This window comes from Pongo abelii, chromosome 3, assembly GCF_028885655.2.
Source record: "Pongo abelii isolate AG06213 chromosome 3, NHGRI_mPonAbe1-v2.0_pri, whole genome shotgun sequence".
In the NCBI taxonomy this organism is placed as follows: Eukaryota; Metazoa; Chordata; class Mammalia; order Primates; family Hominidae; genus Pongo; species Pongo abelii.
In genome coordinates, this window is record NC_071988.2 from 17219812 (window position 1) to 17245926 (window position 26115).

Sequence of the window (26115 nt, forward strand, 5' to 3'; positions counted from 1 at the left end):
CCCAGTGGAGGATTATTTTTCTCACATGGAAGTCTGGTGATAGACCATCTGGAGCTGCTACTACCGGAGATCCAGCCACCTTCCATGTTTCTGCTTTGCTGTCATTGGCTGTCATCCTCAGTTTGCCTCATGGTAACAAGATGGCTGTTATTCCTCTAGCTTCTGTGTATTCAGGTAGGAAGAAGAATAAATGAAGTACAAGAAAGAAGAAATGGCATTTACATTTGGAAGAGAAAACATTTCAAAAATTCTTTTTTTTTTTTTTTTTTTTGAGATGGAGTTTTGCTCTTGTTGCCCAGGCTGGAGTGTGATGATGCGATCTCGGCTTAATGCAACCTCCGCCTCCCAGCTTCAGATGATTCTCCTGCCTCAGCCTCCTGAGTAGCTGGGATTACAGGCGTGCGCCACCATGCCTGGCTAATTTTGTATTTTTAGTAGAGAAAGGGTTTCACCATGTTGGTCAGGCTGGTCTCGAACCCCTGACCTCAGGTGATCCGCCCGCCTTGGCCTCCCGAAGTCCTGGGATTACAGGCATGAGCCACTGCACCCAGCCCATTTCCAAAAATTCTAAGCAGACTTCTTACATGTCATTGTCCAAAACTATGTCAGGAGGAGCTATTAAAAAGAAAATAAAAACATCCATGGGAAATAGATAAGCAGTTGTGCAGAAATTTTGTCCCTGTTGATCCATTTTCCAACCTTCTCCATCCTCTCTGCCTCTGGAAGCTGATCTGTATGGATTGCATCATTGTGCTTCCAGACCTTTGGCTTCCAGGCAGGAGACTGGAGGGAATAAAGGGAGAGAGGTCAGGGTATGTTTCTTCCTCAGCTCCTTCCTTGCAAGGTTACCCAGAGGTGGCTGTGCCCTCAAACAATGATCATGCATTTTCTCAAGATGGCCCTTTATATAAACCTTTTTCCTGGGTTCCAGCAGTCATTCCTTCCCTTGTCTCTTGAGGCTTATGAGGTGGCGACAGCCTGAGGATTATGCAGTTTTCCTACATCTTCCCTACACTTTTGTAAACATTAATATTCCCCTTATTAAATTTCCCTTAACTCATCCTAACGTACACGTATGCTCTCAGTTTCCTGATGGAACTTTGGCTGACATAGTAATTATCAGTGTCTTCCACACAATACATATTCTTATGATGGAAATGGGTGCATTAAATAACTACAGAAAGTGCCATTATTTATTTGGCCAGTATTTATTGAGCATCAATATACCAGACACAATGCTAGATAAAAGTTCAATTTCTTTCCCTCAAGTAGCTCACAGTTATTTGGACATATATGTCACCCAATTTACTCTCTTTGCTTCCTTTCTAAGCTTCTTGTCAACTCTAAATGACCATTTGGCTTTTCATGTAGCCAAATGGGCTAGCATAAAGAGTGAATTTAATATTTATAGAAAAATTGAAATTGAAAATTGTACGGTATTAATATTTGGGAGAGAAAACATTTCCAAAAAAAATTCTAAGCAGACTTCTTACATGTCATTATCCAAAACTGTGTCAACAGGAGCTAGTAAAAAGAAAATAAAAACAACCATGGGAAATACATAAGCAATTGCGCAGAAGTTTTCCTATAGGTATAAACTTCACTCTTTATGCTATCCCAAGATCTGGCTGACTAATAATTATATTCTTACTGAAAATGAAGACACCTAATATGGTTACTGAGCAAGAATTTTGGAGTCAGATCAACATTCAAAATGAACTCACCAAATGTGTAACCACAGGCAAATTACATAATCTCTGTGAACCTAAGCAGCCTTACGTAAGAGGGGGGCTCACTTGATTTACTTCCTCTGGTTGTAGTGAGAACTAAAGGAGTTCATGTAGTTCATGTCTACAAAGCTCTTAGCACAGTGTCTTCTTCAATAAATGGCAGCCATTCCAGGTTATTTATTACTTTCTTGTGAGTTTGTTTGGTCGAAGCTATCCTTAAATGGCTGATCGTCATTTGAGAGACTGACTGTTGAATTTCTTGACCTGCACAACTTAGGAACAGATCCCGGTCGCTGATGACCTCACCCAGAAAATGCTACCAAGGAAGTCTTTGTCTCTGGGCAGCCAGCAAGTTAGTCTCAGTCCTTTGCTTTGCTTGAGGATCCAATCCACCTTAACAATAAAGTCCCAGTCATTGGAAGTTTGGAGTTTGGGGACTAGATGAGGCATGATAGTTAAGCAGGTAGGAAGCAGAATAATCAGGGTGAGCACAGGTTAACAGGACTAGATAGAGGCAGTAGGGCCAGGCAGGCTACAGGCAGGGGGCTATTTGAGTTCAGGTAAGTCAGAAAATGAGGGAGGGAAGCATCAAATAGTTTAGACGAGCTCAATCCAGGGTACAGGAAATCAAAAGGCTAGGAAAAATGCCTCTCAGGCAGGGGACACCAAAGATGAATCCTGACTACTTGCTTTCTTCAATCTTTTATGTTTTCTGCTCTGGCATAGGCAGGCAAGTTCAAAGATATGTGATTTTAGCCAGAGGAGAAAAGAGAATTGAGAAGGTACAGTTAGAATCGGATGAAAGCAAGAAGAGAGGGTTAGGAGTTCCAGAATTTCTTCCAGTAAGACCTTGGACAGATAACAGCCTGTTTTGAAATAATTTCTTCCTGCTTGGCTATTTAATTCACATAACCAAAAGGCTGGAAATAATTCGAAGAGTCTCTCATCATTAAGAATCCACAGAAAAGCAGCATTATACTCTTACTCTTCTATGTGGTTATGATTGTACATTGTTTTTAACTTAATAATACCTTATGACTCCATAGCACATTATAGTTTTCAAAATGTTTTTACTTGGATGATCTAATTTAATCCTTATAACAACACTGTGTGTGTGTGAGGTAGTTATTATTATCAGTCTGTTGGAGATTCTGATCAGCTCAATTCCACTGAACGTTTATTGAGCACCTGTTCTGTGCCTGGCATTCTGTTAGCTGCTGCAGCTTAACTTCCTTCTTGCATAAACAAAAGCCACCCCAATGAGACTAAACAAAGGTTATTTATCCAGAGCTTGCTATAGCAAGGGAGTCAGTTACCATTGCTCATGTTTGGCAGATCTCAAAGGCAGTTTGAGGAGTGAGAAAGCTTTGGTGTGAATAAAGAAGAAGGTTTCAGCTATGTCCTGATCAGAGGTCATCACAGGGACTCTGGAAGTGGGCTATCTAGAAGAGGGGCTCCTCTAATATTGGTTAAAGGAACAATATTGGCTTTCTTTGGTGGGTCCTAAATTGTAAGTGGGGACAAAAATTAGGAAAGCCATTAATTATTTATCAAATCCTGGATAGTATGGGCAAATTGCCACAGAGATTGTGGTCCATCTCTTGGACTGGTGGCTGCTGAGATTGTGGGTCAGGGTTCTATATCTATAGATGGTCTGGCTATTGTCTGTTTATATATTCAGTCTCTTAATAGTGTGGGTGACAAACATGTAATGACACTAATCGGCCAAGGAGCAGTGAGCATCTGCCTGAGAGGATGAAGACATTGATGCAGGGGTGGAGGGCCGCTGATTTGCCTAGAGTCATGAAGCAAATGGAGTGAAGAGCTGGAGTTTGAATCTGGGTTTTCCAACTCTCTGTTTGATGTGCTTCCTGATCATGGCTTCAGCAGTGTCTAATTAAGTTTGGGGAAGAGGCGAGCACAGAGCTTTCTTTTAATTTAATAGCAGGGCACTTCTGAGCATGAGTAAAATGTTCCTTTTGTATCTTCTATCTGTGTGGCTGTAGATGATGATCAATGAGACAGCTTCCTATGTCTACTGAAAATTTGGCAAGAGAAATCTGGTACAATTAGCAAAGATGTTGCAGAGACTACCACTAGGTCTCTGACTTTCCAACCCCATGTCTCCTTTTGGGGGCTGCTTGACTGTTTTCCATTCTCCTGGAGATTATCACCATTATTTGCTAACCTCCTGGACAGACTCTCATTTCTTTTTTGGTTTTAACGTCTTTCTGTCTTACCCTACACTCCATCTCCCTCCACCATCCTCAGAAAGTGTGACAACTGTGCTGACCACTCTTCTGTTATTATGGCTTCGCACATCCTATCTTGTTTTTTTCACTAGACAAAAATTTAGCAGGCGATGACTAGGTGTCAGGGACTGTTCTATTGTGAGGAATATAGAGGCAAAAGATAGTAAACATCCTTGCCCTAGTGGTGCTTACACTCTAGTGGGGGAAGCAGACAAGACACAGATAAGAAAATGGATAAATATGTTATGCTAGGTAGTGATAAGTGCTATGAAAAATACTAGCACAGGTCAGAGTAGTAGGGTCTGGTGTGTGTGTGTGCATGTATGTGGGTGCAGTTGCTTTGGGTAGCATGGTCAAGGAGGTGACTTTTAAGCAGAGGCTTGAATGAAGAGGCATGAGCCAAGGGATGTTCTAGAGGGACATAATTCCAGTTAGCAAGAACAGCAATTTTAATGACCTGGGAAAAAGTTTGGTGTATTTGAGGACTAACAAAGACATTTATTGGCCTAGAGTGGGTTAGTGAGGGAACTTGTGCTATCAGTTTAATTAGTAAATTTTGAATCTGAGAAAGAAGTGTCAATAAAAGCAGGAGAGCATTTGTTTGCTAATCCCACTGGTTAAAGGAAACACACGTAACTGATGCCCATTATGTTTTTGGTAACGAGGATGCATGTGTCTCTACAGTTCATTGCTCCTTTCTATTAGGAATATTATCATGTGTTAATTTAAAGAATTAACTTTGAGAAGCATCATTTTTTAAAAATTTTATTGTGTTTTGTTATTATACCCACATTTTTTGACTTTGACCTAAATTGTATATTGTTCATGAACTTGAGAATATATATTCAATAAAGAAATATATATTCAAGAAATACAGAAAAAAGTGAGAGGCATGAAAGGAACCTGGCATATAGTAGATGCTGTTGGGTTGCCTACCTGGCACTTCCTCTTTCTTCTTACAGCACTGCCTTGCCCTTTCATCTGAGAAATGTGCTTAACTCCAGACCAACTGTGTAGTTTTAATAAAGCTGCCATCTTCTTCTTATGAAAGTCCCTCACCCCCTCACTTCCAAACTCTAGGCTCTTCAGCATAGTTGATGATCCCAGATGGACGGTTGAACTAAGCTAGCTAAACAGAGAATTTTCATAGATGTTTTCTGGGCTGGAGCTTGGGAAAGAGTTTCGAATCCACTTGGATGACAAAACCCGCAGATGAGTGGAGGGTTGAGATTTATTCATAGCCATGTACTTGGCTTTGAGGAGATACCTTCCCAGAGAGAATGAAGCAGACAAGCTGAAAATAACACGGAGAGGCTGGTGGCATTTTATCTGGTTCTATTAATCTAAGAAGCCTGTGTTCTTATTCTTCCCTTGGTAACCTGAGCCTTCACATTCATGTCTCTTTTTAGTTTAAGCAGGTTGGAGTTGTCACTTTCAATCTGAAGATTTCTAAGAAATGCAAAGTACATTGTAAAATATATAATAATGAGTTTGGGTACATGATTTTTTCCTTCAAAATTGTGGTTGTAAGTACAGTCATCCCTCAGTATCTGAGGGAGGTTTGTTCTAGGACGCCTGCAGATACCAAAATCCATGGATGCTCACGTGCCTTATATAAAATGGTGTAGTATTTGCCTATAACCTATGAATATCATCCCATATAGTTTACATTATCTCTAGATTACTTACAATACCTAATACAATGCCATCACATCACTACATGGCAAATTCGTTTTGATTTGGAACTTTGTAGAATTTTTTCCATTTGTGGTTGGTTAAATCTATGGATGTGGAACCCAAGATATGAAGGGCTGACTGTAATCCTGTAAATACCTGAAGCAATCCTTAGAGTCAAGTAGAACAGAGCTTCTCAAATTATAACGTGCATGCAAATCACCAGGAAATCTTGTGCAAATGCAGATTTTGATTTAGTTGATCCGGGTGTGTCCGGAGAGTTTGCATTTCCAGCAAGTTCCCAGGGGCTGCTGATGGTGCAGGTTTGCAGACCACAATTTAATAAGAGAGGAATCAGACTGCAGAAGTAAATCACCTAGCATAGAGGGCTGGTGGTCGCAAATCTCCTCTGTTACATACACACCTGTTGAGCTCAGAGAAAACTTTCAGATCCCCAGCGATCTGTTGAGTTTGGATAATTACATGATGCCGTCAACTGGAAAAACAGTTTAATACTAGCCATTATGAAGTTTACACACCAGAAAAACACTTTTTTTATAAAAAGATTTGAAAATGTAAATAACAAATTAAAAAAAATTCTCTGACAAGCTGAGACAGAATCTTTTATAGGGACTGCACTGTGCAGTGGAAAGAACAATCATTCCGGAGCCACGTAGCCTGGGGTTGGAAACGTGCTCTGTTACATTCCAACTGTGAGTACTAAGAAAGCCCTAGTTCTCTCATCTGTCTATTATGGGTAATTTTATGGTGAAAAGTGCGAATATGAAATTTTCTTTGTTTCTCTACAACTGAACTGAGCTTAATTTTAAAGCCTCCCTGTTTTCCTAAGAGCAGAAATTGCAATCTTACCAAACCTACATAAATTCAGACACATTTCCCTTAGTCCCTTTTGGATAAAATTCACTCAATTAAAGATTCCTTCACCCCACTTCTTGTTCTGTTCTCTCAGGAGGGGTCTCAGTTCTGGAGGACTCAGTTATGGTCAGGCATTGTTGGAAGGCACCTCTACTTCTCACACTCAGTCTTTCTCATTTCTGTGACAGTGTCTGATGCTACTGTCTTGTACATTCCTTATCAATCTCTTTCCAGGAAGTATCTGTGGCTAAAGTAGCTACAGTGCCCTGTGCTTCTGAGTCCTAGTTCCTAGTTCCTTGCAGGGCATTTTGCATCCTTTTTGCCTACTGGACGACCTTTGTAGGTCAACTGACACATTCTTGAGAACTCTCAGATTTCTCAAGGATGTATTTTATCCATCTTTTATGTATTGTTCAATAAATATCAAATGTCTAATATATAAAAGCCCTGTGTTAGGCACTAGGGCCAATATTCTTTTTTTTTTTTTTTTTGAGACGGAGTCTCGCTGTCGCCCAGGCTGGAGTGCAGTGGCGCGATCTCGGCTCACTGCAGACTCCGCCCCCCGGGGTTCACGCCAATATTTTTAACATAGTGCTTAGCTTACAGTAGATGTTTACTGAAAGGTTATTGGACAAACAGGTATTTATTAACATAGAAAACTTCTAAGAAGAAGTGGAGATATTTTTACAGATAAATATTACCCAATATAACAACTGGTCATCTATGAAGATAAGTTGAAATGTTTCAGAATATTTTATTTAATACAATACAATCTTTCCAATGGCAGAGTGAAAATGTCCTGTGATATTTTAACAGGGCACTGAAGATGCATGTTTGGATTATATTTGAGGCTTTAACGATGTCAGACTTTAGACATGGGTAAAGAGTTCTACAGTGTTCAACTGTGGTATTATTATTAATATTTTTTGAGATGGAGACTTGCTCTGTCACCCAGGATGGAGTGGAATGGCACGATCTCTGCTCACTGCAACCTCCACCTCCTGGATTTAAGCAATTCTCCTGCCTCAGCTTCCTGAGTAGCTGGGATTACAGGCACACGCCACCACACCCAGCTAATTTTTGTATTTTCAGTAGAGATGGGGTTTCACCATGTTGACCAGGCTGGTCTCAAACTCCTGACCTCAGGTGATCCACACATAGTATTATTGACCAACTTAATTGAATCCTTGATTTACTTAAACCTTAACTTGCTTTTAAAAATGTCACTAATTTCAGTACTTGATCATTCAAGACTGTGGTAGTCTCTTCTTCCTGCCCCTTCTCCTTTACCTGGGCTGTATCCATTCCTCTGTGTGCCTTGTGTCATTTATCAGCAACATTCATGCGAGTGAGTGCATGGGGAGGGACACATCACCAGACACACTTATCAACATGGAACATGTCTGATTGTGTTATTGCAACATCTCTGTCCTATGCTATTCTTGAGTCTTGAAGGCTTGAGGAGAATTGGAGCTGCTCAAACTTTCTTTGCCTAAACATGGTTCTTCAACTTGTCTGTGGCTACTTGATGTTGGAGCATGCGAGGGATCAGGAAGGGGGCTTCATCTGGAAGGAACTTACAGATTGCCTCTCCTCAGGAAACACCTAGCCGACATGGAGGTTTTATTAGTTTTTCTTGAGCTGGCTGGATATGGGCAGAAGGGTCCTTTAGACAGCCACTACCTAAAATTAAGTCTTATTCCTTTGACTTCTTTCCTTTACTAGCTTTTTGAAATTTAATAGCTTTTTGTTGAGAAAAAAAAGAAAGAAAGGATTGTGAAATATACTTTATTATATACTCTATTTCGTAGTTGATGTTATAAATTTTCTTCTCCGAGTCTCCCAAGCCATTAGCTTTTTAGGGTTCAAACTCCATTTTCTCTCTCTAAAAGTCTGACTTTAACATAGGAAACTTCAGCTTTCAAAACGATTTCCCCAGATCTGAATTTTAAAAACTCCATTCAGAGACTCATTCCTGGCTCTTAGCTCTTATTGCTAGGAGGGCTCTTATTTGCCCTCTTAGCAAAGCTTTTGAATCTACAGGGCAACCTGAAGATTAAGGGGAAGATAAACCTCATTCATTCTCCCAGAATTTTATCTCTTCACATGTAAAAGGGGCACAGGGTCATGAAATAGCCTGGCATGGGGCAGGGATGGCTTTCTCCAACAGGGACATTAGTACCTCTTGGGCTCCCAGAAATGCACTACAAAGTGTGGAGAGGAAAGAATAAAGGCAACAAAAGAAATGAACAATCAATTTTTATCACCTGGAAAGTAATCTAAACCTTTTAAGCACATACTTTATAAGTATGTGTATGTGTAGCAAAAAGTTTTCTTCAAATTTCAAGGTGGCACCCGTGATTAAAATATTAAGCTTGAGGTGGACTATTTAAGCCTCTCCCTCTAGCCCCTGAGGGTACCTGCTGGTGCTTTTCTGCTGTTAGGTGTACACAGCGGATGTCTTGCGAAAAAACTGGATAAGGAAATTGTTCTAAACTGCTTGGCTGTGTATTAAGACTTAATTCTCTGCTCCCTCTTGAATTAAATCCTCTATTTTATCAAATGGCTAAAGCCCAATCTGTCTAAAAGAGGGAGCTGGCTGTGCTACAAGAATTCATGTTTCCATCCTCCCAAGTCCCATCTGTGCCCCGGATGTCACCTGGAGAGATGGTGTTTGGAAGAGCAAGGCAGGGACAGACCAAGGACAAAACGTGGATGAGTCAGGCAGGAGCCATCAGCAGGGGGCAAGGCCTCTTCCTTGTCTTCTAACATTGTTCCAGAAAATTGAGGGGGTGTTGATTTTAACTTTCCTTTTTTCTGCTTTTGGCGGGTGCTTTGTGAGATTGCAAAAGCTGTCTGAGACCTTTGGAAACTGCATGTTTACCTATCTCTGAGCTCCTTTGAGGTGGAACCCAGAGACATTTGATTCTCTCCCTAGGATTATATTTATAATTTTAAGTTGTTTCTAATGGGCCATGATTGAGAAGAAACAGAAAAAAATAATTTTTTCATGGAGTTCCTTTCCCCCTACCCAGCATACACACACATGCACAAACACTGCAAATGGGAAAAATGTTCGAAATAGCGGCAGACTCTAATTACCCAGGTTGGAACAGGGCCAGGATATTGGTCATTGGATTCTCTCTCTTCTCCCCCCGCCCCCTCCCCCAGTTTCTTTTCTTCTCCCTTCTGTCATCTTTCTCCAACCATCAGGTGGGTGGGTGGGTTGCTGGCTGGCTGCTGCTTGGCAAACAGAAATAGTTTGGGAGCAAGTGTTCTTGGGGTATGTTCACTGAAGGATGAACCAGAGCAACAAAGAATGATTTTTCTCTCGACATTCAGCCAATTTACATCCAAGGAGAGCAGGTGGGGAGATGTGATGCATAAAGGACGCAGAAATTTAAATCTGAGTGAGTGATAGTAAGACTTTCCAAAGTGAAGAGTTGGAATGTAGAAATTAAATAATCTTGGAGAAATATAAGCAGGATGGGAAGTGTTTGACCCAAAGAGCAATAGAGGATGCACATATCCATCTCTGCAGACAATAAATCAGTCCATTCTGATGGATGCAGGAATGAATGTGGATGCTTCAAAAGAAAATGAATTCCACTGTGAGATGGGCAAGAGGGTAATTAAAACCCACGAAGTTGAAGACACCAGAAGTTGAGCAACTAAAGTGGGCCAGGTGTGTTTAATTAACTGGTTATTTCTTGTTCGGTGATAAGTCCTTATGTTAGCAACATCACATTGTTTATACAAAAAAAATTCTGTTTGCAGATTAATTCAGTCATCAAAGATACTCCCAGTGAGTGTTACGATTTGTAATCTGGATTTCAAAGCTGCAGTCTGTTGATGTTCAGACAGTTTAAGAGGATTTGCTCAATAAGCAGAGATTTGTCTTGCAACAAGACTGTCTGGGCCACCTACAGAAGAAAGCAAGTTACACTCCTCAGATTTGCCTTTGAAGAATTCTAGCAACTGGCTGTCTCACACCTACCCTTGCACATGCGTTGCTGGTTTCGTTCAGCTACATGATCCCTTTGCTGTAACTAGGATGGTCTCCTCACCACCACCGGCACCAGTCTGCCTGATTCTGGTCAGTGTATCTTGGCTGATGGTTTTTCTCTTTTTCTTCAGTCTTGGCCAATGTGTGTACATAATTTTTCTCTGGGCTTCTCTTTTGGAGAAGCCTATAAAACATTTCCATTCTGGGATGACAGAAGCTCCTGCTTGGGAGGGAGAGATCTCAAAGGTTATCTACTGGAATGCACTATTCATTACACAGTGCAGTGAAAGGGCACAGCCTTCGGAGCATGAGCTCCACTCAGTACATTAGCTATATAGTTTAGGCATTTCATTGAGTCATAAATAGTCACTATCTCATTTATTCCTCACTAGCAATCCAATAGGAGAAAAGTAAAGCACAGAAAGATTAAATAACTTGCCTGGGTTCTGTAAAGTAAGTAATTGATCTGGAATTATAACCAAAATCTATCTGACTCCCACAGCCAATGCCTACTGCTCCTCTTGTCTTTTTTGGCTTTGGGCAAGTTATTTTCATTCTCATTGCCTTCTGGGCCACATTCATCAAATGTGGATGAGGATTAGAGATGATGCACATTAAACACCTAGTACAATGCCTGACAGTATGAGGTGTTTCCTAAATGCTAATTAGATTGTTATTAGTTTTCATGTGTCTAGTTCACTTTTTCCTTGCTACTCAGAGTTTGGTGTGTGGGCTGGCAGCATCAGCTTCATTTGAAACCTTGTTAGAAACACAGGAACTTTGGCTGGCCCCAGACCTACAGAATCAGAATCTGCATTTTAACCAGATGCCCAGGTGAGATCTGTAGGCACTTTAAAGTTTGAGAAACACTGGGCTGGCCTATGCGTCTGTATCCACTAAAAATGAAATTTGCTACCTTTTTTTCTTTACTCTTTATTTAGAAATAATTTCACACTTACTGAAATATGTCAGTAGTACAAAGAACCCTGGTTTCTTTGGTGGAGAATGGTATTTATAATTTAAAAGACATGTGCCAGGTGTGCCCAAAACCACAGGATTCATTCCAGCTTCCCCTCTTTCTGTAACTCCCTTCTCTGATGGTGAAAAACTGTCTCCATTACCCTCATAATGTATATGCATTTGTTCACTCTCTTTGTAGGGTACCGATTTTCTGATCTGCTTATCTTCCCATTTGACCACCTGCCTTGTAAGGGTCCCTCCCTCGCCTGCCAGCTCACCATTCTCTACCTGGCAGCCTGTTTGTTCCTTCTTAAAGCAGCTCCTTCTAGCCCAGAACAGCATGTACCAAGAAAAGATTCTTTCTTACATTGAACTAAAGCCATCTTCCTGTAGCTTCCTCTCCCTGCTTCTCCTCCATGGGAGTCTGAAGCGTACGTGTGCTTAGATGTAGTGTGATGTGGTTGCAGAGAGTATGGCCTGGGGCGTGGAGACATTGCTGTATACCTGGTCCCTGTGAGAATTGCTCAAGTTATTTAATCTCCTCTTGCCTTCGTTTCCTGCAAAACTAGAGATAGCATGTCTACAGACGGCCCCCAACTTAGGGTTTGTCATGAGATTTTTCCACTTTACTATGGTGCGAAATTGAGATGAATTCAGTAGAAACTATACTTTGAATTTTGAATCTTGACCTTTTGCTCAGTTAGCAATATGCGGTATAATATCCTCTCATGACACAGGGCAGGGGGAGTGAGCTTCAACTCCCAGTCAGCTAGGTGATCACGAGCATAAATAACTGACACTCTACCATTTCTGCAATACCAGTGTTTTTTGTGATATTGTCTTTTGTGTTTTTGAATCCCTTCATGCCTACATAACACCCATTTTCCACTTAAAATATTTTCGACTTAACAGTGAGTTTATGGGGATGTAACCACATCACAAGTCAAGAATCATCTGTATTTGAGGTAATTGGGGACAAAATGAGAAAAGAATATAAATGGCATGGCAGAATGCCTGGCCCATATTAAGGGCAAAATAAATAAGCTCATTTTTCTTTGCCTTCTTCATTGCTTCTTTCCTTCCCTCCCCTCTTGTTTTTGCCTTCCTCCTTTCCTTCCTTCCTTTAATAAAAATATGTACTAAGTGCCTAATGTGTGTTGCATAGCAGTAAGCTAGACAGTCATGGTTCCTTCTCTCACATGTCTTACAGGATAGAGGATAAATAGGTATTTTTTTTAAAAAAAACTACATAAACATGCAATTTGAAATTTTGGAAAGTATATGTTCTAGGTCCTGGGATACAGAAGCAAGCTGAGAGAGGAGCTCTGCTTTCATGGAGCTAATGCTTTAGGGGATGAGAAAGATAATAAACAAGAAACAAACAAAGGCATTAGATGATATCAGATGATAACCAGTGCAGTGAAGAAATGCAAGCAGAGACTGGAGCTCAGTGGGTGAGGAATGAATGGTGTGAGATGGGGCTGGAGAGACAGCTCCAGCTGGGTCATGGACAGCCTGGGAGGCAGAGTGGGCTGTATTGTGCCATGTCACCATAAACAAGAAGTGCAGTCTTTTCAGTGCTCTGTTTCCCTGCCTATAAAGGGAGATAGGAATATTCGCCAAACTGACTTTGTAAAATTTGTTGTGAATATCAGCCAAAATGAAATATGTGAATTTTGTAAAGCACAACATGATTTTTGTTGTCATATCTAGTAAGCATTTGATAAAACTCTTGGTGAGTAAAGAGAGATGAACAAAAGAATAAGATAACAAAGGTGCAAAAGACGGACAAGTGTGCAGTCTTTCTTTGTCATTCCTAGAGGGAAAGAACGAGAGGCTCTTGGAAAAGGGCTACGCATTTGAGATCACAAGAGAAAAACCTTTTTTTTTTTTTTTCAAACAGAGACATAATGAATTTTTAGAGTACATTTTCAGGGAGGCAGGTAGACAGCATTTAAATAGCTTGACAAAAACACTTTCTTTAAAATGCAGAAGTAAAAAGGTTAACAATTTGAATCTATCTTGACATTTCCGAGTGTCAGCCCCAGGGCTATTTTCTTTCTTGCTTAGAATCATCATCTTTCACGTTTGCTTGAGATTGCTATTTCCTGGGCTGGACCATCCGCCCCGGAGTGGAAGCTAAGCACGCATGGAAGTGTGGAAGTGGGAACCGTGACTGGGCAGCATCCACACCCTCATGTGCTTTTCTCTCCTCTTCCTTTCACTTCCTCATCCTGTGTGATTGTGAACTGGTGGCCACACGGACCATTGTGGTCTTGGACTGGAGCCTATCCTTATGTGTGCTACAAACATGCCTGCTACATGGAGCAGGTCCTGTGCGCCATTGACACCTAGATGGCCCTCCAGGGAACTTGGAAACCAGCATATCTGGTAACCTTCAGGAATTGGGTTTGTCTTAGGGAAAACCAGGAAGAAGGCAAAGGTTGTTTTTCCCAATTTTGTCTTTAAAAAAACAAAACCAAAAACCCAGGGCAATGCTGTATATCTTCCATTGGCTTCTCCTGACCCCCTCTCCATTCTTTTTTCCCAGTTCTGTGCCCCTGGGGGCTGACTTCTATGGACTACATCAACAGAGCTACCCTGACTCCTGGCTTCTAGTTGGTCTGCCTAATGGGTCCCTGACAGGAGATAGAAGGGAGAGAGGAGAGTAAGGTTAGAATACTTTAGCCTTGTGCCTTGGGCTGAAGGTCACTACTTCTCAGGAGGGGGTGATCTCCTTCTTCTGAAGATTTGGGTGACCACCCCCTCCCTTGATCTCTTTTGGCCTAGGGATGATAATAATTGTTGCTGCAGTTAGTTTCATGTTGTTGCACTATCCCTATAGTTCCTATACACCCACACTTTTACGAACTGTCTCTTTGGTAAATAAACAGTTTTCAAATCCTCCCTCCTATAGTTAAGTGTCCTGTTTGTGTGGGACCCCAATGAATACAGATGCTAGAATTCCTGGCTGACAAAGCCTGTGAGCACAGCCTGTCCTTGGGGGAACCCCAGCTTTGAGCTCACGTGAACAGTGTTTGAGTTCAGTTTTGTGACATCCAAGTTTGTAACTGGGCAAACTGCGTAATGTTTCTGGTCCCCAATTATAAAAAATAGGATATCTCTTTATAGAGTTGTTTTAATGATTATGTAAAATGCTCACACGTAGAAGAGCCTCAAACAGTGCTGGTTTCCCCTATTTTATCAATGCTCTTTTATCCAAGACAGAAGGCCAAATGGGATTAGGAAAGAGACAGACAAGCAAGCTGATGAAAAGTTGAGTTAGGTCAATGCCTAAAAATCTCTCAAGCCAGCTGCAGCAGCCTTTGTTTCTGTCTTTCCAGCAGGCCCCTCTGCAGGTGAGAGACTGAGGGTGGGTTTGTTTCTCGTCAGGGTGGGGACACGTTATGTCTGATTGGATAAGTCCTTCTCAAACAGCCAATCAGAGCCCAGCTCAGCCACCACTGTTGTCACCCACACAGGGAAACGCTAGTCTCCTGGTGCTCAGCATGTGGCAGCCATGATTGGCTGCTATAATGAAAATACCACAGACGAGTGACTTAACCAACAAATGTGAATTGGTTGCCGTTCTCAAGGCTGCGTTGTTCTAGATCAAGGCATGGGCAAATTTGATGTCTGGCCAGGGCTGCCTTCTTTGTTCCTAGAAGGTTGTTTTCTCACTGCTTCTTCACATTGAGGGCAGGGGCCAGGCAGCTCCTTCAGGCCTCCTTTATAATGGCACGCATCCCATTCATGAGGGCTCTGCCCACATGACCTAATCACCTCCAAAGGCCCCAACTCCTAGCACCATCACTTTGGGGTGGAGGATTTCAGCATATGAATTTTGAGGATACACAAACATTCAGTCTATCACAGAGGGTGACTGGTTTAGCCAATGGTGATACCGGAGAGTGACTGGGTTCGAAAATGCCCCTTAGACTTGGAATTGTGTTGAACTTCTCTCAGATGCCACACGTCTGTGGCCATGTTTTGCCTCACAGAAGATTTGCTTTCCGTGGTCATCAAAAGTCTGCTTTGGAAGAGCAGAACCAAGGGATACTTGGGGTAGGGAGCGCAGCTGTAAGCCACTTCCCCATAACCTCTATCTGCAACCCCATTCCAAATCAACACATGATTTAACAAAAAAACTGAACTCTTACACAAATTCGAGCCATATTTTTGTAGTCTCACCTAAGTATGCTGCCCCTAAGTCCTTCCCTCTGGGAAATTTTGGAGGCCTCCACGGCTTCTCTCCGGTTTTCCTGAACCTTCCCTGAATTCTCATGTCTTACACCAGTGCCCACCTTGGAAGTTCTCTGAGATCTCCAACTTTCTGAAATAACTGACAACTTTCTGAAATAACTTATTACTGGATGTCTGATACAGAGCAGATATTTTATTTTTTTCTTTCCTGTAAGCTTCCAGAAAGCTACATAAAACCTGATTCATTTGGAAAGCTGGGGGCCATCTAACCATCTTCTCCTTCCCTCTTTTCTGAATAAGCCTGTCTCAAAAGAATTTGGAGACACTCCAAAAAATAGTTGTTTTCAATTTTTTTCCCTTCCCAACAAGCATACATTTTTGTCTTGTATAATGATTAGTGTTCATATGTATCAAACGCTACTAAGGGAATACATAGATTTATCATTTACGTTGAATAAATGCATTCTGAGCATCTATGTGCTAGATTCTGTTTCAGGCACTAGGGGATATAGCAGGCAACAAAGCAGATAAGGGCCTTGACCTTTAGAAGCTTCTATTCCCAGAGATTAACGATCTCTTCCCCTAGTTAGCAACAAAGCAAAGCAAAGCAAAACAAAAACACACAGAAGTACAGCACAGGGTACCTCAGCCTTTTCTTGATGATTGGAGAAGGGAATTCAGTCTTTGCAGTTGGTGACAGGACATGCAATTGGAACTTTGCATGTCCTGCCACCTCCCAAGGTATTTGTCTTTGGTGGTCGAGTGATATGAGCAGAATCTGTTACACAGAAAAATGAGGATGCCCCACTGGTTTATGTTACAGCCTTATGGCATTTTTTTCTATTCCCTATTTACTTCTTAATACAGCATAATTTATGTACTTTTTTGATCGTGGCCATGCATTCAGCAAATGTCTTTATCAGGCAGTCCATGACAATGCCTGGATCTGTTTCCTGTGAGGTAGCTATAAATTTAGATTTATTGGTATGAGAGCATTCTGGTCTTCTCTCCAAAGTTCTTCTATTGAAATCTGAATGTGAAAGATTAACACATTTAATTAATAGACAAGACTTATTTGTTCCTAAGTCTGACTATTCAAATGGGAGATACTCATTTTACAAGATATAATTCTAATTGTGGGCTAGGAATTTTACTGATATTTCTTTATAATGTATATAAGCATGGTATGGCAATTTGAGATGTTATTATTCCTCAAAAGCAATTACATATGGAGGTATTTTGAATGAATCAAATAGTCTCTGACTTTCTCTGCTTTTTGTTTTACACACATTTAACACATGTACATGCCTATGACACATGTGTACACACACTCGTACCCACACATGCACTCACACAATGCTATTGACCCAAATTCAATAGAGTAGGTGATTTTTCCTACCCCTGCTAATAGATTTTTACTGATTTATCCATATCATTTTTTCTGGTAGCTGTAATCATCTCTTTTTGGAATATCTTTCCATCCTCTGTCTCCTTAGAGATTCTTTCCCTCCTTTAAAGCCTAGATCAAATCCCACAACCTTTACAAACTCTGCTTTGATTGGCCCACTCTATTTTCTCCCTTGTTTTTATTCACATAAGATTCACAGTCAATAACATACCACTTGAGATAGCAGTTACTATCTAACTGCTTCAGGTGAATTATGTTGTCCCAAAAAGATTAGGAATCCTTGAAGAACTCTGATGAGATGGATCTGATAGTGCCTGGAATAGAGTAGGTCTCCAAAAATTTTAGTTGCTTCCAATATGATATAGTAACTGTATTATTTCATTTTCCCACTGCTACGAAGAACTATCTGAGATTGGGTAATTTCTAAAGAAAAGAGGTTTAATTGATTCACAGTTTTGCATGGCTGGGGAGGCCTCAGGAAATGACATTTGTGATGGAAGGTGAAAGGGAGGCAAGGTACGTTTTACATGATGGCAGGAGAGAGAGAGATGGAGAAAGTGCCACACATTTAAACTATCAGATCTCATGAGAACTCACTCACTATCATGAGAACAGCATGGGGGAAACCGCCCCCATGATCCAATCACCTCATGTTGAGGTCCCTTCCTCAACATGTGGGGATTAAAATTCAAGATGAGATTTGGGTGGGGACACAGAGCCAAGTCATATCAGTAACACTTTTTGTCGTTTTTATAAGCATTGACTACAATTCTGGGGCTATAACTGATGCCAGTAAATATTTTTGTGGGTGATTCATTGCTAATTAAGTAAAGACAATAGCCTGTGATTAAATACTAGACTAAGAAAAACTGGAACATGTTTAGCACAAGGTAATTTTTTTCCTAGGACAGGAAGTTTTTCACCAACATAGTTTTTATGAAACTACATGTGCAGGAGTAGCCTTTGGGGGTGTTTAGAAAAGATTTGTCTCTGAAGACCTCTTAAAAAGCTGGCTTACAGTCAACATTGCCTCTGGGTTGTCCTCTGCAGGGAGAAGCTGATGAATGCAAAGGGCTGGAGGAAGCAAGGGCTGGAAGCAAGTGAAAGGCGAAAGGATTCCTCTGTCCTGGTGCAACAAGCCCATTTTCCTCAGTACCTAGAGTGGCGCTTGGCCCTAGTAGGGATGCAATAAATATTTATTAAGTTAATATAGATATACTTTACCAATGCTGATGTCAAGCAAGTTTTGTGATTTCTTAGACTATTGATCATAAATATTTATGCCATACAGTACTTCTGGAGGAAATTACATCTACAGAATGTGAAGTCCCAAGACAATCTTTGGATAACCAGTTGGCTGTGTTTTAGTGTTAAGCACTGACATGTTCTATAGATTACTTTACATGGTAAAATTACAATTTCAATACCAGTTAGGAACTTGAATAAAATGTGCCAGCATCAGGACCTGTATATTTCTATCAGCTGGTGGATTCCTGTTTATTACTTACACAATTTACCGTTTTGTCTAGAGAAAAGGCTTACAATGCAGAGAAGCTTGTAACAGGTGTAGTGTACGTTCTTGTTTTTCCTAGTAGCAGATGGTGCTGAAAGAAGATCATCTCTGTGGGGCCATTACAGGATAATGCACAGAAATAAATAAGCACAATGATAGGTCTCAGCAAACGCAGCCAGGTCTCGGGGTCGGTCTAGCATTTGGAAGTGATACATATACACAGAGTGGGTTTATCTATCTGCTCAGCAAGGCCTATTTAAAACTCGATTTCTTTCCTTTTAATTTTCCTCCATATAAAATCCCCTCCCCACCGGATAAATCAACCAGTCTTCTCACTTGAATTATAGGTAGTATATTAAAAAGGATCTAAATAAAGGGAAGTTCTTTCTGACAGTGCTTTGTACTGAAAGGGAGGAGGTAATTTTCCTTGGAGTTCTTCCCCAGCCCCTAGCAATTTCTGTTTTTATATTAATGGATTTTATGGGAACTTGTCTTTGATCTTGCCCTCTTAAAAACCAAAGGAGAAATGGAAGGTTAATTCCAGCAATTCTACCCTAGTGTACCTCTGCTATTTTGCATGAAGAACACGAAATGAATATAATTGAGCCTAGAATTGTACTGAGGATATGATTATTTTCTTCTGTGCTAGGATAATTTTCATCTTTCCTGAAAAAAAAGAACCCCCATGGTTCTCAGTATATATGTATTATATGAAAGTATTGACTAAATAGTATATATACTGATATATGTTATATATATATAAATTCAGTAGATGTACTCATATATTTCTCATATTTAAATATATGCTTAAAAACTTGACAATGCCAGGGCAGTATTTAGCAGGACCTAGGCTCAACTTCTCTCTCCCCTCGTATAAATTTTATTTCTTATTATCCTAGCCTCAGCAGTATTTGAGGAATATTGTTCCCTTGGCCTAATGCAATTTTTTCCACATGATGTATTCTTGGTCTGTCCCTTATCTCCCCTTCACTTGCTGACACCAGTGTTTAGTCCATTTGGAACTAAAATGCATTGAAAGCAGATACATACTATTTTAACATTTTGCCTGATTCTTTAACGTAGCTGTGTTCATTAGCAACAAATTCTGTCTAGCAAGTTGGTTAAATGGCCTTCATCCCTTTTAAGAAAAAAAGGCAAGAATTTTGTCAAAGATGTCTTTGCCAAATGTGGAGCCTAGATACAAGCTTCTCAAAAATATTAACATTTTCCAAAGCATCTGAGTGTGCATGTGTGTGCATACACATGTGGCTTTACGCATATAATAATTATTCACAACTAGATTTATTTTTCTTATTTCTCAACATCCTAATTATTGACATTTCCTGAAATTTCATTGTGTATCTGAATCTAATACCTATGAAAGTTTTTCATTTCCTGTATTTAAAAAAATTATTGTACTTAATACAAGCATTTAAAATGTAGCTTTTGTGTGGCCAAACTTTACATTAATATAGGCGTTTGCCCCATGGTTACCCTCTGCAGTGCAAACTTCTGTGGGCCCCAGTGGGTTAATTTTTTGATTGCCTGCTCTACCTGCATCCTCGGAACTGAAAGAAGCATGCATGAGAAAGAACAAAAACAGACTGTCTTTGTGATGTCACGTGCATCTGCCTCTAAATTTCAGTATGGAACATAAATGGCAACAAGAAAGAGAAAACAGAAGAGAGCTCTCTTAAACTGGGATTATTCCAATTTAAATCTGGAAATTAATTATCTCTTTAGGTTTTGCAGTTTCTCAAACACTGGGTGCATGGCATGTATGGGTGGTGATGGGGTGTGGGGGCAAAAGAAGATTCATAAGAATTGGCTAAATCTGAAAAAATCCTGTGTCATCTTCCTTCCCCCTACTCCCTCCAATTTGGCTAAATTGCCAAACAATAATCACTGGAGTATAAACAAAGTTAAGATAATAATTTTTTTCGAGGACTTGTGTCAAACAGTAAGGAACACACAGAGAAGCAAAATTATTGTAATGCTGATCATATAGACTAAGCTTATTAAATAAAAACAATACATTCTATAACAGAATCACATAGAAGAAAATCACTGCTTTAATTGGACAACTTAATATGAATTCCGTTTATTGTTTACCATGTCTAATTAGTCTTAGCTCCATTTTATAGGCAATATTTAATTCTTGGTATTTTTAATTTATCTTTTTGTTAATATTATCATCTTACCTTGAGTACAATTATCTATTCCTGTCTAGTAGGAATAAATTTGCTTAGGGGTAACAGCAAGATAAGCATTGCTTAGAAACCATAATTTTTCTATTGTATTTGTCTAGTTAATAAAGAGAGGCATTTTATTTTTCCCTGGTGACCACTTGTACTTTGTTCAGTAATTAAGGAAGTAAGTCAGTGCTCCTAGATTTTTACCTATTCCATAACCTCTGCAGATTTGTCCAGGATGCCAGAGGCAATTGTGTTATGTTGTTGGGTAGTTATGAAAAAGCCTGGGATGAAACCAGGGAGGATTCTAATAGTAACACCTTAAACTAGTATCAATAATTTTCTCAATATCAAATATATCAAATATATTCTGCCTGAGAGTAATCTGCAGGTTTCTTTTCAGCACCTATGTTTTAGATTTTTCAGAAACACCTCTTCAGCCTCAATGAAATAAGTTAAAAAATGCCTGTCATCCCTGTATATTTTCACGTATACATTTGCTTATAGGGGAAGCTGCACCTTTGCTGTTAAATGATGGTTTGAATCCTAGCTCTACTACTAATTAGCTGCATGACCTTAAGCAAGTTACTTAACCTTCTTAAGCCCTTGTTTTCTCTTCTATAAATTGATACTAATGACATTACTTACCTCATGGTATTGGGGTGAGGGTTAAATGAGGCAATGCACATAAGATACTTTCTATGGTGCTTAACACACAGTAAGGGTTTAATAAGCATTTTAATTATTACCATTGTTAAAGTGTATTTACATATAGACATATCGACTCTGCATTGCACTCTGAATTCATGATGCTGATTTTTGCACAAAGTTCATAAATTCATTCTACTTACATTCTTCTCACTCTATCAAAACAAAACAGTTACTAGCAATCCTCATGAAGTGTGCTTTTTTGCCTTGTTTTTGCCTATGTTTGAAGTCTCCACGCTGGTGTCCTCCCTTCCTGGAAGCTTCTCCTTACTCCACTCCCTCCAGCTGGTACCCTTTATTCTGTACAGCACAGAACTCTGAACCCAACTTGGTGAAGGCTCTGTCATTATAAGGACATCGCTGGTTTCCTTGTCTTTCTCTCCAGAAGGTGAACATCATGTCTTGTTAATCTCAGCATTCCTGCTGCTTTGTGCAAATGTGGTTATAGTAAGAGACCAATAAAGGTTTCTTGAACAAATGAGTGTAAAATACCACTATTTATATTATGCAAAGACTGATCTTCTTTCAGTGTTGTTGTCCTCTTTTATATTACTTTTAGCTGTAGTTTTGTTTTTTATTCAAATGATCTTCAGAACTTGTGGCACATCCTTTAAAAATTTTATGTCAAAGTGAAAGGCTTTTACACTGAAAACGACAAAATGTTGCTGAAATTTGAAATGAAAGAAGACACAATTAAATTGGAAGACATCTTGTGTTCATGGACTGGGAGACTTAGTACTGTTAAGATGTTCATACTACCCAAAGCAATCTACAGATTCAAAGCAATCCCGATCAATACCGCAATGACATTTTTGCAGAAATAATAAAAGTCATCGTAAAATTTCCATGGAATTTCAATGTACCCTGAATAGCCAAAACAATCTTGAAAAAAATATGAAATTGAAGGTCTCACACTTTGTGAATTCAAAACACTGCAAAGCCACAATAATAAAGAAAGTGTGGTAGTGGCATAAAGACAAATAATCCAATGGAATAGAGTAGAGAGCCCAGAAATAAACCCTCATGTATAAGATTAAAATAATCTTCAATGAGGGTGCTGAGAGCACTCAGTGGGGAAAGCACAGTCTCTTCAACAAGTGATGATGGAAAAACTGTATACCTACATGCCGTACATGCGAAAGAATGATGTTGAATCCTTATCTTATGCCGTTTACAAAAATTCAATAAAAAATGGAGTAAAAACGCCAATGTAAGCTCTAAAACTATGAAACTCCTAGAAGAAAATGTAGGAGTAATTTCACAATATTGGAGTTGGCAGTAATTTCTTGACTATGACAACAAAAGCACAGGAAACAAAAGCAAAAATAAACAAATGGAATTACATTGAACTTAAAACTTTTGTGCATTAAAGGATACGATAATAGAGTAAAGAGGCAACCTACAAAATGGGGGAAATATTTGCAAATCATACATGTAATAAGGGGTTAATGTCCAGCATATTTAAGAACTTCTACAACTCAGTAACAACAACAACAAAACATACAATCTGATTTAAAAATGAACAAAGGACTTGAGTGGACATTTCTCCAAAGATAATATACAAATGGCCAATAAGCACATGAAAAGATGCTCGACATCACTAATCATCAGAGAAATGCAAATCAAAACTAGGCAAGATAGTGAGCCCCTGTCTCTACAAAAAAATTAAAGAAATTAGCCAGGTGTGATGGTGCATGCCTGTGGTTCCAGCTGCTCGGATGGCTGAGATAGGATGACGACTTGATCCCAGGAGGTCAAGGCTGCAGTGAGCCGTGATCACACCACTGCACTCCACCCTGGGTGACAGAGCAATACCTGTCTGTAAAACACACACACACACACACACGCACACACATCACAAAAAACAAACCACACCCCAGTAAGATATCACCTCACATCCACTAATTGACTACTGTAAAAAAACAGAAAATATAAAGTGTTAATGAAGATGTGGAGACATTGGAACCATTGTAGACTGTTGGTGGGATTGCAAAATGGTGCAAACATTAGGGAAAATAGTATGAAGTTTCCTCAGAAAGTTAAATTACCATATGATCCAGCAATCCCACTTCTGTGTATCTCTCTAAAGGATATAAAATCAGTATGTTAAGGGATATCTGCATTCCCATGTTCATTGTAGCATTATTTAAAATAGCCAAGAAGTGGAAGCAACTCTTTTTTTCAATTCTGTCATATGTATGTATTTTTTGTTTCCAATTTTTGTTTCAGGTTCAAGGGGTACATATGCAGGTTTGCTGTGAGTAAATTGCGTGTCACAGGGGTTTGGGGTACAGATTATTTTGTTACTCAGGTAATAAGCATAGTACCTGATAGGTACAATCCTCACTCTCCTCCTACTCTCCACCATCAAGTAGGCTCCAGTGTCTATTGTTCCCTTCTTTGTGTCCGTGTTTAGCTCCCACTTATAAGTGAGAACATGCATTATTCGGTTTTCTGTTCGTGTGTTAATTCACTTAGGATAATGGCCTCCAGCTGCATCCATGTTGTTGCAAAGGACATAATTTTGTGCTTTTTAATGGCTGTTTAGTATTTCATGGTGTATATGTACCACATTTTCTATATCTAGTCCATTGTTGATGGGCATTTTGGTTGGTTCCATGTTTTTGTTATTGTGCTGCAATGAACATACAAGTGCGTATGTCTTTATGGTAGAAAGATTTACATTCCTTTGGGTATGTACCCAGTAATAAGATTGCTGGGTCAAATGGCAGTTTGTTTTAAGTTCTTCGAGAAATTTACAAACTGCCTTCCACAGTGACTGAACTAATTTACATTCCAACCAACAGTGTATGAGCATTCCCTTTTATCTGCATTCTCACTAGCATCTATTATTTTTGACTTTTTTAATAGTAACCATTCTGACTTGTGTGATTTGCATTTTTCTAATGACTAGTGATGTTGAGCATTTTTTCATATGCTTGCTGGCTGCATGTATGTCTTTTTTTGAGAAGTGTCTGCTTGTGTTCTTTGCCCACTTTTAAATGAAGTTGTTTCTTGCTTATTAATTTATTTAAGTTTCTTATAGTTTCTGGATATTGGACCATTGTCAGATGCATGGTTTGCAAAAATTTTCTCCCATTCTGTAGGTTGTCTGTTTATTCTGTTGATAATTTCTTTTGCTGTGCAGGAGCTCTTCGATTTAATTAGATCCCATTTGTCAATGTTTGTTTTTGTTGCGATTGCTTTTGGAGTCGTCATGAAATTTTTGCTAAGACCTATGTCCAAAATGGTATTTCCTAGCTTTTTCTAGGTTTTTTTTTTATAGTTTTAGGTTTTACATTGAAGAGTTTAATGCATCTTGAATTGATTTTTGTATATGGTGTAAGGAAGGGGTCCAGTTTCAATCTTTTTCATGTGACTAGCCAGTAATCCCATCATCATTTATTAAATAGGGAGTCCTTTCCCCATTGCTTCTTTTTGTTAGCTTTGTTGAAGATCAAATGGTTGTAAATGTTCAGACTTAGTTCTGGGTTCTCTATTCTGTTCCATTGATTTATGTGTCTGTTTTTGTACCAGTATCATGCTATTTTGGTTACTGTAGCCTTTGAGTATACTTTGAAGTAGGGTAGTGTGTTGCCTCTGGCTTTGTTCTTTTTGCTTAGGATTGTTTTGGCTATTCAGGCTCTTTCTTGTTTTTGGTTCCATATGAATTTTAGAATCGTGTTTTTCTAATTCTGTGAAAAAGTTATTGGTAGTTTGATAGGAATAGCACTGAATCTGTAAATTGCTTTGGGCAGTATAGACATTTTAACAATATTGATTCTTCCTATCCATGAGAGTGGACTGTTTTTTATTTGTTTGTGTCATCTCTCATTTTCTTCAGCAGTGTTTTGTAATTCTTGATGTAGAGATCTTTCACCTCCCTGGTTAGCTGTATTCCTAGGTATTTTTTGTGTGGCTATGATGAATGGGATTGTGTTCTTTATTTGGCTCTAAGCTTGGATGTTGTTGGTGTATAGAATTGCTACTAATTTTTGTACATCGATTTTGTATCCTCAAACCTTGCTTAAGTTGTTTATCAGATCCAGGAGCTTTTTGGCAGAGACTATGAGGTTATCTAGGTATAAAATCATTTTGTCTACAAAGCAAGGTAATTTGACTTCCTCTTTCTTTTAGATGTCTTTTATTTCTTTCTTTTGCCTGATTGCTCTTACTAGGACTTTCAGTACTATTTTGAATAGAAGTGGTGAAAGTGGGCATGCTTGTCTTTTTCCAGTTCTCAAGGGGGAATTCTAGCTTTTGCCCATTCAGTATGGTGTTGGCCGTGAGTTTGTTATAGATGGCTCTTATTATTTTGGGGTATATTCCTTCAATGTTTAGTTTGTTGAGGTTTTTAACATTAAAGGATGTTTAATTTTATTGAAAGAGTTTTCTGCATTTATTGAGATGATCATGTGGTTTTTGTTTTTAGTTCTTTTTGTGTGATGAATCACGTTTATTGATTCGTGTATGTTGAACCAATCTTGCAACCCAGAAATAAAGTGTACTTGATCTTGGTGGATTAACTTTTTGATGTGCTGCTGGATTTGGTTTGCTAGTATTTTGTTGAAGATTTTTGCATCTATGTTCATC

At 39.4% G+C, this 26115-nt stretch overlaps 1 long non-coding RNA gene across 4 annotated transcripts in view; it reads left to right on the forward strand.

Annotated features, from left to right (window-relative positions):
• Nucleotides 1-26115, forward strand: part of LOC129058921 (uncharacterized) — a 209520-nt gene that overhangs the window by 3568 nt on the left and 179837 nt on the right. For all 4 annotated transcript variants that reach the window (XR_008524369.2, XR_010139624.1, XR_008524368.2 and 1 more), the window contains exon 2: nt 6287-6369. This is a non-coding gene — a long non-coding RNA (uncharacterized LOC129058921). The remainder of the gene's footprint in view (nt 1-6286; nt 6370-26115) is intronic.